The 16,347-nt window shown below is 42.2% G+C and overlaps 1 pseudogene; it reads right to left on the minus strand.

Moving 5' to 3' along the window:
* Positions 1–1,107: 1,107 nt before the first annotated feature.
* On the minus strand, positions 1,108–3,225 carry LOC128772887 (immunoglobulin heavy variable 3-74-like; annotated as a pseudogene).
* Positions 3,226–16,347: the final 13,122 nt, after the last annotated feature.

The raw sequence follows: 16,347 nt of genomic DNA on the forward strand, positions 1-16,347 counted from the left end.
CCACAGACACCCCAGTGTGGAACAGGCAGTGTGGGTGGGTGGTAGCCCTCCATTATCCTGAACCCACATTGGGACCGGGGGAAGACAGATTACCTGGAGAATGAGAAAATGTTCAGTGTGCAACCGCACAGTTTTGGAGACAACTCATGAATTTGTCCCTGAAAGAGCTTGTGTGAACGTCTCTTAATTCTGGAAGCATATACCTCAGTTCAAGGCCCAGAAGCTGACTCAGGTCCTCTGCACATAATCTCGGGCTCAGTTTGGGCTCTTGGAAGCTTAGATATATACGTAGAGGCCACAAGCATGCAGTGTTTAAGGTTTATTTCAGCGTTCTGGTCAGTGAGCCATGAGAGATGTGTGTCAGAGCCGTGATGTGCCTGTGGACCCCTGTGTCTCCTGCAGACCCCCGAAACGTGGATGTCAGCTCTGCAGCCTCATTACTGTATTTTCACACATGTGCCAGTTGGATTGTCTATAGTTGTTCAGCAGTCAGGAGGCTAATTATGGATTGTCGTCAGCAACAATCAGTCCCTTAACTTTCTCGGGGTTGATAATTTGACATTTGTGGCGACACCACAAGGAATGAAGCTATTATGGCTTAAATGGGACCAAAAACCGCTCTGAGATATAACAGGGATTCATGAGTTTGCCTCACTGGCCGCCTTCTTCTTGGAGGGGTCCACTGCCTGTGCTCCCAACAGTGCCTCGTCCAGTGCACCATGGAGGATCCCAGCTTATGTGGCAATGGCAGTTCCTGTCATTGTCACACGACCCTCTGTGACTGCATTTCTCCGGGATACAGTCATAGTTCAGCTGAGCCACACTGCCAGTGCAGTAGGTGTCCTGACAGAGCTTTCCAGAAGCATAGGGGGTACCAGTTCTCACATGACCAATCTCGGTTGTTCCTGTGCTACTATGTGAATTCAGCCGCCAACACCAGAACCCTGATATCTCAGATGGATGGAATCCAACATGCTCTTGCAGCTGAGGGAGATGTGTGACGATCCTACACTGCAGCCTTCCACACGGCTCGTCTGTGTGGGAACAGGGTTCAGCGTTGAATTCCCCAGGGTCTTCTGCAGTGTCCATATCGGCTGCTTTTTTGATTTATGGCATAGCAGACATCTTCACCTTTCCAGAATTTGCAAAGATTTCTTGGCAGCGCATAGTGCGGTCAGTGCAGTTCCCATGATAGCAGCATCCCTCTTCAGTGCATGGGGTTCCATCTTGCCTATGGAAGTCATCAGGGTACGCCAAGGACACACCACAATCCTGCCTTCATCCTGTCTGTGTCGAAACCATTGGCCCTCCTGGCATCTCAGGGCTCTTATGTTTTATCTCAGGAGCTCTAGCTGGGTTTGAATACACCAGATTGTATGAACTCAGTATGACAGTGATCTCACTGATCCTCTGGGAGAGCATCTCGCTATGCTGTGGTTGGAGCTGGTTATCCCAGAAGGGCAGTTGCATGAACACTAGGGCTTGGAGTTCATGGTGAAGAACAACAAGAAGCAGCGTCCATTTAGCTGCTCTCAGCAGAGACTCCTATGCTAATGACCAGGGCAGTGCAACGGTGCCTGTCAGCTCTCCTGCCCCATGAAAATGCACTCCAAGAAGGTAACTGTCTCACCGGATGTGACTCAGGGATCCTCAAACTGTAGCACTCCCTATGGGCCACGGGGCTGCTTCTCCCCAGGAGCACTGCTATGCCCACCAGGTTCCACCCCAGTGATGGCATGGACTTCTAAACCTTCAGTCTTTGAACTGCACATTTACAGAAGGTTGACTTGTCTTGATTACCTTTATGTGTCATCTTGACTGCGTCATGGGTGCCCAGTTTCCCCACTGTTTCTGTGGATGTCTGTTAACTATTCCAGAAGACACTGGCATTTCTATCCATGGTTTTCTGTCTGCCTCAGCATCACCCACTCTATTAAGGTTCTGAAGAAAATCTGATGCAGAGGGAGGAAGAATTCCGTCATTTTTACTTCCCATGTGCTTGTTTGAACTGGAACAGTGGTCTCCTCTGGCCCTTGTTCTGAGAGTTACATCATCAGCTTACCACATTGTGAGACTAGAGAGTAGTTCAGAATTAGACAGGAATTACACCTCTGGTTTTCCTGGGTCTCCAGCATGTGAGAGTGGAAGGTGGGGCTTCTCAATGTATTCAATCATGTAAACCAATGTGCTTTGGGCCCTGTGCCTCGGGAGAATCCTAATAAATGGAGATGAATTATCTCTTCTTTAGAGGAATTGGATAAAGCTGTAGCTCATTTAAAGTCCTGCGTAGCAACAGCCAGGTGGGAAGTGTCATGTTGTTTTATTGGGACAATGGCTGGGTGAGGATAAGGAGGAGCTGTGGGATCCTGTGGTCCTGGCTGCACTGGGAGTGCATCTGGGACCCCTGTAAATGTTCAGCTGTTGTGCCTCAGGATATCTGCAATTCACTCATATTGAGGGACAGGAGTAAGCAATGCAAAGAACTGTGTCTTTTGTGCACGTTAGTGTAGTTTTCCTATGACAACACAGTTGCTAATTCAGAGAGTTAGTAGGTAAACACAGAATCCTGTGTCCAGAGAGCCTCCCTGGCGAAACTGCTGTGTGGAGAGGAAGCCCCTGACCCTGACAGGAAACCTGCCTGTAACCTCCATCTGCACCTGCCTCTGGAAACACAAACCAGAATTGTGCATAGTGTGTGCCCCCCTGGTTGTTCTGATCCCCTCCTGCAGGGAGGTTTGTGTCTGGGCTTCCATTGGGGTCCCCTCTCTGTGTCTCTTGCACAGTAATATGTGGCTGTGTCCTCGGTCTTGAGGTTGTTCATCTGCAGATATAGCGTGTCCTTGGCATTGTCTCTGGAGATGGTGAATCGGCCCTTCACGGAGTCTGCATAGCTTGTGCTCCTTCTGTCATATCTAATATATGCGACCCACTGCAGCCCCTTCCCTGGAGCCTGGCAGACTCAGTCCTTGCTGTTGCTACTGAAGGTGAATCCAGAGGCTACAACGGTGAGTCTCAGGGACCCCCCAGGCTGCACCAGGTCTCCCCCAGACTCCACCAGCTGCACGTCACACTGGACACCTGCAGACGCAAGACATCTTGGTCAGGAAACTGTCACACATCCACTCTTTCTCAGTCATGTCCACTCACAGACTCAGTGTCTCCCATTCACCGTGAATTACCTTTCAAAAGAGCAACGAGGAAAATCCAGCCAAGCACAAACTCCATGGTGAGGTGTCTCTGCTGTGCTGATCACAGAATGGGAACACCTGGGACTCCTGGGGCTGGGGCTCCTCTCCCAGCTGCAGGCGGCAGAGGGCCTACAGAGGGCTACAGAGAGGGCAGTATTTGCATGTCCTCTGACATATATATCAAGATTCAGACTTAGATTTGATTCTGTAAAAGTGAACGACAGGGTTGGGGACGCATTTCTACATTAGTTTGTGTGGATGGTGCTGTGAAAATATGAATAATTTTAATTGGTGAGCACAGGTATATTTGCAGGCACGTGTGCAGTTTTACATGTCTTTCATCAACATTGGTCATTTTCGCTCTACAATTATTTTACATCCTTTTTGATATTAATCCCAAATACTTTTTTCTGTGAAATTTTCACTTCTATAATTTGGTTATTTGTTTTGCATATATTTCCACGCTGGTGTGTAGAATCACGGGTGGTTTATTTTTTATTTATTTATTTTTGTTCATTATGTATCCTGCACTTGTCCTCATTTTTAAAAACTGGTTCTAATATTTTTTGTGGTATCTCTAGGCTTTTGTTATGTTTAAGATCATGTCATCTGCAAACAGGTAATTTTTCTTCCTTCTCACTGTTTTAAATGTCTTTTATTTCTTTTTATTGCCAAAGTTTGTGAGTAATTCTTTCAGTTGTAGAAGAATGCTTTTCCCTTCTTCTGGGGTTTTACCTGGTGTAAGGATTCAATTGACATAAGACGGATCTCAAGGGGAGGATAAATTTCATTTTGCAAGTGCATGGCCTTCCTAATGACATGACACCCAGAGAATGTACAAAGCAGGTGGCACTTGTGACTTTCAGACAACAAAACATTGGATTTGGCAAGAGTTAAGGCAAAGGTGTGGGTTTGGGGGTATTTAATTAGTCAACAAGTAACTAGGTTTGTTTTCACAGCCTTCTTGTCCCTGTGTTCCTTATTCTGGTGCTAAGGATAGTTCTTCCCTCCTGGAACAGGTAAGGGAGTTTTCCCAAGGGAGATTTATTTCGTGCTGTCAAGGGACAAAGGATGGTCTGAGTGTCCTTGGACTGGCTGTTTCTCATGTGACTTTCATCCAAATCAGCAATGTGACACGTTGATATGGTTTGAGGCAGCATGTTTATTCTTCACGTTATCATGTTGAATACTTACGTTGGGAGTGATCATCATTGTCCGATCTTGATGTAGGAGGAATGGTTTTCGTATTTTTCTGTTCAATATGCTGTCAGATGTCGGCTTTCATAGTGGACATGATCATCTGGAGGTAATTTTCTTCTCCTTTTTTTTCTTTCATTAACATGTTTGTTTTTTTTATTTTTTTTAATTTATATCCAAATTAGTTAGCAAATAGTGCAACAATGATTTCATGAGTTGATTCCTTAGTGCCCCTTACCATTTAGCCCATTCCTCCTCCCACAACCTCTCCAGCAACCCTCAATTTGTTCTCCGTATTTATGAGTCTCTTCTGTTTTGTCCCCCTCCCTGTTTTTATATTATTTTTGTTTTCCTTCCCTTATGTTCATCTGTTTTGTCTCTTAAAGACCTTATATGAGTAAAGTCATATGATTTTGTCTTTCTCTGACTGACTCATTTCACTTAGCATGATACCCTCCCGTTCCATCCACATAGTTGCAAATGGCAAGATTTCATTCATTTTGATAGCCGAGTCATACTCCATTGTATTGATATACCACATCTTCTTTATCCATGATGGATTTTTTTGTTTTTTTTTTTCTTTTGAGTGTTGAGTTTGATAAGTTCTTTATATATTTTGAATACTAACTCTTTATCTGATATGTCATTTTCAAATATCTTCCCCCATTAGTCAGTTGCCTTTAGTTTTGTTGATTATTTCCTTGCTGTGTAGAACCTGTTTATCTTGATGAGATCCCAATAGTTCATTTTTGCTGTTGTTTCCCGTGCCTCTGGGGACAATGTTTAGTAAGAAGTTGCTCTGGTCAAGGTCAAAGACGTTGGTGCCTGTGTCCTCCTCTAGGATTTTTATGGTTTCCTGTCTCACATTTAGGTCTTTCATCCATTTTGAATTTATTTTTGTGTGTATTGTACAAAGTGGTCCAGTTTCATTACAATTCCATGTTGCTGTCCAGTTTTCTCAACACCACTTGTTGAAGGGACTCTCATTTTTCCATTTGATACTCTTTCTTGCTTTGTCGAAGATTAGTTGACCATATAGTTATGGGTCGGTTTCTGGGTTTTACAATCTGTTACGTTAATCTATGTGTGTATTTTTATGCAGGTACTATACTGTCTTGCTGACTATAGCATTGTAATATAGCTTGAAATCCAGAATTGTGATGCCTCCAGTTTTTTTCTTTTTCATGATTGCTTTGCGGATTCAGGGTCTTTTGAGTTTCCATGATAATTTTATTTTTGAAATGTTTTTATTTATTTTTGAGAGAGAGAGAGCATGAGCATGGGAGTGGCAGAGAGAGAGGGAGACACAGAATCTGAAGCAGACTCCAGGCTCTGAGCTGTCAGCACAGAGCCCAATGTGGAGCTCGAACTCAGGGACTGTGAGATCATGACCTGAGCCGAAGTCAGACGCTTAACCAACTGAGCCACCCAGGGGCCTCAACCATTATAAGTTTAGAATTCTTGGTTCTAGCTCTGTGAAAAATTCTGGGATTAGTTGAGAGGGATATTTGCTTTGAATTACTTGCATTGAATGTCTAGATTGCTTTGGGTAGTATAAACATTTTAACAATGTTTTTTTTGAGAGAAAATGGGAGGAGGGGCAGAGGAAGAGGGAAGGAGAATCCGAAGCATTTTCTGTGGTGTCAGTACAGGAACCAATGTGTGGCTCGATCTCAGGAACCATGAGTTCAAGACATGTGCCCAAATCAAGAGTCATGGCTTTAACCCATGGAGCATGTAAGCACACCAATTATACTCTTAAGTATAGAGAACAAACTGATGGTTACCAGAGGGAAGGTGAATGGAGGGTTTGGGGAAGTAGGTGATGGGGATGAAGGGGTGCACTCATAATGAGCACTGGGTGTTGTATGGGAATTTTGAACCACCATATGTTACACATGAATCTAATATTGCATTGCATGTTAACTAACTTGAGTTTGAATTAAAAAATCATTGTATTTTAAGTGTCTACAAATGGCCTTGTTGGCATACAGCCCACTAGGAATCATTTATTCCAAAAACTATACTGACAAAAGGAACAGCTAGAATTTTGAGCTAAGGTATGTTCCTTTCCTTCCCCACCCCACCTCAGCAAATGGAGAATCCAGTGCAAGTACCTGGGACTATAGGCGTGTGCCACTGAGTCTGGCTGCAACCCCCACGCCAGATTGTTGTAGCCAATACACAGGGTTCCCGGTGCCCAGCTCCTGTTCAGAGGACTCTTTTCCAGAGGGACAAAATGTCAGTGACCCCAAGCTGTTTGCTGTTGACGCCAAGCCCCTGCAGGTGCCACCGAGATGTGGGACTCATTGTATGCAGCCCCACTTCCAGGATGGAGGCTTTGCCCTGGGCACAGTCCACTAGGGATGCTGGGAGCCTGGTCGCCCCAGACCTGACTTATATGGCAGGAGTCTCATGCCACCAGGACAAGCAAGCCACAAGGAAATGAAGGTGCCACCCACCCCTAAACCGATCCCTCCTTTTGTCCCCACCTGCAGCTTCAGAGTTTTGCTCAGGGCAGGGGGGACCTGGAGCAATCCACTAAACCAAGGTGAAAATCTGTTCTGGTACAACCGAGTTCATTTCCAGCTGAGTGTGAGGAAGGTCTGGGCCTCATGTTGTGGGAGAGTCAGGTGCAGGAGACAAATGGCTTCAGTGGAGGATTCCTAACCTACTCCTGCTCACCAGCAGGAGAGAGCAAGAGCCAGGGACAGTGGAGGGAACAGCTGCTGTCAGAACACATTTGAGATCCTGTTCTCAGCAACTCTCCATTCAGAGGAGTCCGAGGTGGTGAGGTTCAGTCTGTGGAGACTCCATACATCAGAGCATTGTTGAACATAGGACAACATTCAACATGCAGCAGAGGAATTTGCCATGTGGGGGTGGGTCAGAAAGTGATAAAGTCTAACGAAACACTGTCGCCTAGGCTGTCACATCTAGGCTGGCTGTGTGAATGTCTCAGGCCACACCACCTCTGTAGTCTTTGAGACTACTTTCATTCCCTCACATCATGTCTTTGAGGTTATCCTAGTTTCAGGTCTGCATCAATAGTGTCACATTTCTGTGGAAAAGCATCCCATTGATGGAAGTTTTATACTTGGTTTATTCCTTTATATTTAGACCGACTTTTGACTTATTCTTAGCTTCTAACACTAAGAAAGATACTATACATATGTACACACCATTTATTTTCAGAGCATGGGATTTCATTCTGGAGAAAATTCTCGGGAGTGGTATTTCCAGGTTACATGTTAAGTCATCCATGTATAATTTCATGAGTAACAGCCAATGATTTTCCAGATCTGGTGTTCATTTTTTATTCCTACCTGCAGTATTTGAGGCCGCCAGAGTGCTGGATGCTCACCTGGATGGTGTTGCCAGTGTTCCCTTCATACCTGAGCCCTCAGGGTGTGTGCATAAGGCATCTATTGCATTCTTGATTAGAATTTCCTTGCCAATCGATGGTCTGAAGAGACTTTTCCTGTCCTTACTAATGTGTCTACAACCTCTAGGATGGGATGTTTACTACGCAAGGCTGTGCTTGTTTTATAGAGGGTTGTTTCCTTTCTTCCTATTGACTGTCGAGGGTTCTTAGCTATTCACGATGCAGGTCCTTGGTGGTTATGCAATTTGTGAATATTGTCTCTTCCTATGTAACTTGTCTTACTGCTATTTCCTCATTGGCAGAAAAAAACATCCGATTTTCACAAAATGTAATTATACCATTTCTTCTTATGGGTCTTGTGTTCTGAGCTTTAATTTTGGTTTTCATGATGATTAATTGTGACTAATATCTATTTTGTAATGTTTATACTTGAGAGAGAGACCGAAGGTGAGTGGTGGAGAGGCAGAGAGAGGGGAGACACAAAATCTGAAGCAGGCTCCAGGCTCTGAGCTGTCAGCAGAGAGCCTGACAGGATGCTCAAACCCTTGAACTGTGACATCACGACCTGAGCTGAAGTAGATGCTTACAGTGACTGAATCACCCAGGCACCCGACTTATTTCCTGATTTACAATGTAAATAAAAGCCTTTTTTTCTGGTTTCTCTCAATGTTGAATTGTTCCCTCAGTGGTCTCTGGTGACTTAGTGTTTTGTTGTTTCAGTTTATGGACTCCAGTAACTCAGTTTCATGGCATGGTTTTTTGATAACTATATGGTCAATTCTGTTGTCATGCTGTAATTGAACTTCAAATTTCATAAGAGATTCTGTGCGTGTCTCTTTGGACAGATTGCTCATCACATATGATAGATGTGCTCCTGGGGTCAAAAAACGCGTTTACCTTTCCAGGTGTTGGGCTTTCTCTATGTCTCAGGAGCCATTGAGCTCTGTGCACACAACCTAGTTCTTGACACAGGATTTTCCCTTCACAATTCTATGTAAAACCCTGAAAATTCATATTATGCGTTGTCACTGTCAGACACTTCATGAATAGAACACACTGCAATGTTATATCATTTCCTGAAACTATTTCCTAAAATTATTTTACTCTTGCATGTTTGGGGGTATGATTTTTCTTTCTCCTTCAAAGGGGAGTTCATATCTGCATTTGTGGAATTCTTCCAGCCTCTTCATCCCCTAATGCTTTTCCAACATGCTGTACAGTGTTTCACTAAGTGCATATTTAGGTTTATTTGTACTCTGCCACATTCGGTGATAGGAGTGTAAGACAGGCTGAACCATATAGCTGGGTTTTGGTTTTTTTGTTCGTTTCCCATGTAAGTGATCTGTCATATTGAATGTTTATAGAAAAGATAGCCCCTCACTTTCATACACCACTAACAGGGGACATGGTCCTTTTTAAAAGAAAAGGCAAAGGAAGACAAGGGAGCTGAGACACAAGGTTGGGGAAAGAAACCTACAGGCTGGCAGGAAGGGTCATCTCTCCAGACTTTCCAGTTCTGCAGATGTGGGTCCCTGCTGAAGCCCAACTTGGGTTCTTGTGCAGGTGTCTGGACAAGCGGCCCATGAGATATGGGCACATAGGATTTGGAAAGGGTTGCTGTAGTTTGAGTTCCAGCCCGCCTGGCACTGCTGTGAAAATTCATGCATATGTTAACTTATGTCCACGACCAGTTAGGGATAAAATGGGTAAATTCAGGAAGTTAGGCTCACTACCTTAGATTCCATGTTCATGAAAATTTGTGACAACATTTCTCCCTTCCTTTTTTTTTTTTTTTACTACTTTAATTATTAAATTTGTGTTTAAATTTTGGTTAGTTAACATATTGGGTGATATTAATTTCATTAGCAGAATTTACTGATTCATCACTTACATTAACACCCAGTACCCATCACAACGCATGGCCTACTAAAACCCCCTCACCCATTATCCCATCCCCCACACACCTGGCCTCTAGCAACCCTTAGTTTGTTCTCTAACATTAGAGTCTTTTATGTTTTTCTTGCTCTTTTTTCCCTTCGCCTATGTTCCTCCGTTGTGTTTCTTAAAATCCCCATATGAGGAAATCATATGATGTTTGTCTTTCTTTGACTAACTTACTTCGCTTAGCAAGATACCCTCTAGCTACATCAACATCTTTGCAAATGGCAAGATTTCATTCTTATTTCTGACTGAGTAATATTCTAGTCTATACATATAGCACATTCATCACTCGGTGGACTTTTGGTCTCTTTCCTCACTTTGGCTCTCATTGGTAATGCTGCTGTAAACATTGGGGCGCATGTACCTCCTCAAATCAGAATTTTTGTATTCTTTGGGTGAATACCTCATAGATCAATTGCTGGAGTGTAAGGTCGTTTCATTTTTAAGATTTTGAACTGTTTTCTGGAATGGCCACACTATGCATTTTCACCAAGAGTATAAAAGTGTTTTCTTTTCTCCTCAGCCTCATCAATATGTCTTGTTTCCTAGTTGTTAGTTTTAGACTTTCTGACAGTTTGAGGTTGTTTCTCATTGTAGTTTTCATTTGTATTTCCCTGATGATGAGTGATGGTGAGCATCTTTTTGTGTGTCGGTTAGCCATCTGGATGCTTTGTTTGGAAAAGTGTCTAGTCATGTCTTCTGCCCATTTCTTCACTGGATTAGTTGTATTTTTGGTGTTGAGTTTGATACATTATTTATAGATTTTGGATAGTAAGCCTTTATGAGATTTGTCATTTGCAAATACCTTTTTCAATACTCTAGGTTGTCTTTCAGTATAGTTGTTTGTTTCTTTAGCGCAGAAGCTTTTTATTTTGATGGAGCCCCAGTTTTGAATGTTTGCTATTGTTTCCTTTGCCTTCTGAGATGCGTCTACTAAGAAGTGGCGATGTCCAGTGTCAAAGAATTTGCTGCCTGAGTTCTCCTCTAGGATTTTGATGGTCTCTTGTCTCACATTTAGGTCTTTCACCCATTTTGAATTTATTTTTGTGTATGGGGTAAGAAAGTGACTCGGTTTCATTCTTCTGCATCTCCTGGTCCGGTGTGCCCAACACCATTTGTTGACAAAATTGTCTTTATTCCATTACATACTCTTTCCTGTTTCAGCCAAGATGAGGGGACCATACATTTGTGAGTCCATATCTGGGTTTACCTTTCTGTTCTATTGACCTGTGTGTCTCTTTTGTGCTTGTAGCATACTGTCTTGATGACTACAGCTTTGTAATATAGCATGAAGTCTTCAATCACGAAGTCTCCTGTTTCTTTGTGTAGCATAGACATGTCAATAATATCTGCTCCTTCAATCCTTAACATTGACTGTGTTTCCATTTCTTTCTGTCATCCTCAGTTTCTTTCATCATGTTATATAGTTTTCAGAGTATAGATCTTTGAACTCTTTAGGTATCCTATTATTTTTCGTACAATATTAAATGGGATGGATTTCTTTTTTTTTTTCTGATTTGTCTTTCTGTTTCTTCACGATTGCTGTATAGAAATGCAATAGAATTCTGTATGTTGATTTTTTATGTTGTGACTTTGCTGAATTGGTGTATCAGTTGTTGCAATGTTTTGGTGGAGTCTTGGGTTTTCTATGTAGAGTGTCATGTCATCTGTGAAGAGTGGAAGTTTGACTTCTTCCTTTCCAATTTGAATGTCCTTGTTTCTTTTTGTTGTCTTTTTGTGTGGATAAAGCTTCCAGGAATATGTTAGGTAGAATTATGAGAGTGGGCATTCTTGTGTTCGTGACATTAGAGGAAATTTGTTTTCCCAGTGAGGATATTAGCTGTGGGGTTTTCATGTATGGACTTTAGGGTTTCGAGGTATTTTTCCTCTATCCCTTGCTAAGGATTTTTATCAAGAAAGGATGTTTAACTTTGTAAAAAGTTATTATTATTTTTGCCTCGATTGAGAGGGTCATCTAGTTGTTATCCTTTCTCTTATTACTGTGATGTATTACAGTGATTTATTTGTGAATATTGAACCACCCTTACAGCCAAGGAGTAAATCCCACCCTATCATGGTAAATGATATTTTAATGTATTGTTGGATTCGATTGGAAAGTATTTTCTTGAGAATTGTTGCATCCATGCTCATTAGGGCTAACGGCCTGTAAGTCTCGTTTTTAGTGGGGTTTAATCTGGTTTGGAACCATGGTCATACTGACCTTATAGAATGAGTTTGGAAGTTTTCTTTCCGTTTCTATTATTTGGAATAGTTTGAGAAGACTAGAATATTCTATTCTACTTAAATAGAATATTTACACTCTAATTATCCGGTAGAATTCACCTGTGAGGCCATGAAGCCCTCGAGTTTGTGTGTCAGTAGGTTTTTGATTACTGATTCAATTTATTTTCTCCTTTCAGTCTGTTCAGGTTTCCTATTTCTTCACATTTAAGTTTAGTTAGTTTATATCATTCTGGTAATTTATCCATGTCTTTCAGACTGACCAATTTTTTGGCATATAAATTCCAAAATATTTTTTTATAATTGTATTTCTCTGGTGTTAGTTGTGATCTCTCCTCTCAAATTTGTGATTATATTTACTTAGTCCTGGAGGAAGATGGCAGTGTAGGAGGACGTTGGGCTCACTGGGTCCTGCTGATCACTTAGATTCCACTCACATCTGCCTAATTTACCCAGGAAACCACCAGAAGACTAGCAGAATGGACTCTCTGGAGCCAAGCATAGACGAGAGGCCCACAGAAGTGGATAGGAAGGTTGGAGAGGCGGTCCACGCTACATGGACTGGGTGGAGGGAAAAAGGCAGTGGAGGTGCAGCCAGCCCACCCAGCAAGGCAGAGCCCCCGAATCTGGCTTGCAAAAGCAGAGGGGCTGGATGGAGTGTGTTCTGACAGCCAGTGGGAATTAACATCTGGAATGTTATAATTCAACCGCGCTGCTCAGAGAGCGGGAGGGCTAAAGGACAATGGGGGAGAGAGTTGTTGAGCCCCACAGGATAGAGCTCAGCTTGGCGGGGAACAAAGGCACAGGGAAGAGCCATTTCCCTTGCCCATCCCCCAGCCAAAATCCCAAAGGGAACCAGTTCCTGGCACGAACTTGCTTGCACCACACAAATACCCAACGCTGTGCTTCTGCGGATCCATCCCTCCAATGGGTCTGCCTCCCTCCCAGTGCCACAGGGCTCCTCCTGACGTGGACCACCAAAGGAAAAGCGAGCTGAACCCGCCCCTCCCGCCCCTGTGCATCTTGTGGATCCATCCAGGCTAATATGTCAGATCCCATCAAAGCAGCGCCCAAGCCTGGAAGTGTGCAAGTAGCCCAGAGGCCACACCACTCCACAGTGAGTCCTGCCCCTGGGAAAGGGGAAGATAAGGTACACAGTAGTCTGACTGTGGCCCCAGCGGTGGGCTGGGGGCAGATATCCGGTCTGACTGCAGCCCCGCCCACCAATGGAAGTTACTCCAGACAGCACAGGGGAAGAACCCTGCAGTTCCGCACCACTCCAGGGACTCTCCAAAATGATGAATCGGAAGAATTCTACCCATCAGAAACTACAGGAAATAGTGACAACTAATGAACTGATCAAAAACAATTTAAGCAGTATAGTAGAAAATGAATTTAAAATAATAGTCATAAAATTAATATCGCTGGTCTTGAAAAAAGTATAGAGGACAGCAGAGAATCTACTAATACAGAGATCAAGGGACTAAGAAACAGTCAGGAGGAGCTAAGAATGCTATAAATGAGCTGCAAAACAAAATGGAGGCGACCACAGCTCAGATTGAAGAGGCAGAGGAGAGAATAGGTGAATTAGAAGATAAAATTATAGACAAAGAAGAAGCTGAAAAAGAGAGATCAAAAAATCCAGGAGTATGAGGGGAGACTTAGAGAACTATGTGACATAATTAAATGAAATAATATATGCATAATTGGGATTCTAGAGGAGGAAGAGGCAAAGGTGCTGAAGGTGTACTTGAAGGAATTATAGCTGAGAACTTCCTTTATGTGGGGAAGGAAAAAGGCATTGAAATCCAAGAGGCACAGGGAACTCCCTTCAGATGTAACTTGAACTGATCTTCTTCATGACATATCATAGTGAAACTGGCAAAATACAAGGAGAAAGAGAGAATTCTGAAAGCAGCTAGAGATAAACATGCTCTAACATATAAAGGGAGACCAAAAGACTAGTGACGGATCTCTCTACTGAAACGTGGCAGGCCAGAAAGGAATGGCAAGAAATCTTCAGTGTGATGAACAGAAAAATAATGCAGCTGAGAATCCTTTATCCAGCAAGTCTGTCATGTAGAATAGAAGAAGAGAAAGAGGTCTTCCCAAACAAAGAAAAACTGAAGGAATTCATCACCACTAAACCAGCTCTAAAGAGATCCTAGGGGGGATCATGTGAGACAAAGTACCAGAGACATCACTACAAGAATGAAACCTACAGATATCACAATGACTCTAAACCTATATCTTTCTATAATAACACTGAATGTAAATGGACTAAATGCTCCAACCAAAAGACATAGGGTATCAGAATGGATAAAAAAACAAGACCCATCTATTTGCTGTCTACAGTAGACTCATTTTATACCTGAGGATACCTTCAGATTGAAAGTGAGGGGATAGAGAACCAACTATCATGCTATTGGAAGTCAAAAGAAAGCTGTAGTAGCAACACTTATAACAGACAAACTAGACTTTAAAGGCTGTAACAAGAGATGAAGAAGGGCATATATAATAATTACAGGGTCTATCCATCAGGAAGAGCTAACAATTTTAAATGTCTATGAACCAAATATGGGAGCCCCCAAATATATAAAACAATCACAAACATAAGCAACCTTATTGATAAGAATGTGGTAATTGCAGGGGACTTTAATACTCCACTTACAACAGAGCATAGATGATCTAGACACAGGATCAATGAAGAAACAAGGGCCCTGAACGATACACTGGATCAGATGGACTTGACAGATATATGTAGAACTCTGCACCCCAAAGCAACGGAATATACCTTCTTCTTGAGTGCACATGGAGCCTTCTCCAAGATAGATCATATACTGGGTCATAAAAGAGCCCTTCATAAGTATACAAGAATTGAGATCATACCATGCATACTTTCAGACCACAATGTGATGAAATGAAACTTGAAATCAACCACAAGAAAAAGTCTGGAAAGCCTCCAAAAGCATGGAGGTTAAAGAACACCCTACTAAAGAATGAATGGATCAACCAGGCAATTAGAGAAGAAATTTAAAAATATATGGAAACAAATGAAAATGAAAATTCAACAAACCAAACGCTTTGGGATGCAGCAAGGGCAGTCCTGAGAGGAAAATACATTGCAATCCAGGCCTATCTCAAGAAACAAGAAAAATCCCGAATACAAATTCTAACAGCACATCTAAAGGAAAAGAAGCAGAACAGCAAAGACACCCCAAACCCAGCAGAAGGAGAGAAATAATAAAGATCAGAGCAGAAATAAACAATACAGAATCTAAAAAATCTGTAGAGCCAATCAATGAAACCAAGAGTTGTTTTTTTTTTTTTTGAAAAAATAAACAAAATTGATACACCTGGAGCCAGTCTTCTCTAAAAGAAAGGGAGATGACCCAAATAGATAAAATCATGAATGAAAATGGAATTATTACAACCACTCCCTCAGAAACACAAGCAATTATCAGGGAATACTATGAAAAATGATATGCCAACAAACTGGACAACCTGGAAGAAATGGACAAATTCCTAAGCACCCACACACTTCCAAAACTCAAACAGGAAAAAATAGAAAGCTTGAACAGACCCAAAACCAGCGAAGAAACTGAATCAGTTATCAAAAATCTCCCAACAAATAAGAGTTCAGGACCAGATGGCTTCCCAGGGGAATTCTACCAGACATTAAAGCAGAGATAATACCTATCCTTCTCAATCTATTCCAAAAAATAGAAAGGGAAGGAAAACTTCCAGACTCATTCTATGAAATCAGCATTACTTTGATTCCTAAACCAGACAGAGACCCAGGAAAAAAAGAGTACAGGCCAATATCCCTGATGAATATGGATGCAAAAGTTCTCAATAAGATACTAGCAAATCGAATTCAACAGCATATAAAAATAATTATTTACCATGATCAAGTGGGATTCATCACTGGGCTGCAGTGCTGGTTCAACATTCGCAAATGAATCAATGTGATACATCACATTAATAAAAGAAAAGATAAGATGTAGAAAGAGCATTTGACTAAATTCTGTCAATCGATGTAGAAAGAGCATTTGACTAAATTCAACATCGTTTCTTACAAAAAAAACCCTCAAGACACTCGGGATAGAAGGAACCTACTTAAGCATCATAAAAGGCATTTATGAAAATCCCACAGCTGATATCATCCTCAATGGGGAAAAACAGAGCTTTCTCCCTGAGATCAGCAACACGACAGGGATGTCCACTCTCACCGCTGTTGTTTAACATAGTGTTGGACGTTCTAGCATCAGCAACCAGACAAGAAAAGAAAATCAAGGCATCAAAATTGGCAAAGATGGAGTTAAGGTTTCGCATTTTGCAGATGACATGATATTATATATGGAAAACCTGATGACTCCACCAAAAGTCTGCTAG

This window comes from Panthera pardus, unplaced genomic scaffold (assembly GCF_024362965.1).
Source record: "Panthera pardus isolate Hobbes unplaced genomic scaffold, ASM2436296v1 HiC_scaffold_24, whole genome shotgun sequence".
Taxonomy (NCBI): Eukaryota; Metazoa; Chordata; class Mammalia; order Carnivora; family Felidae; genus Panthera; species Panthera pardus.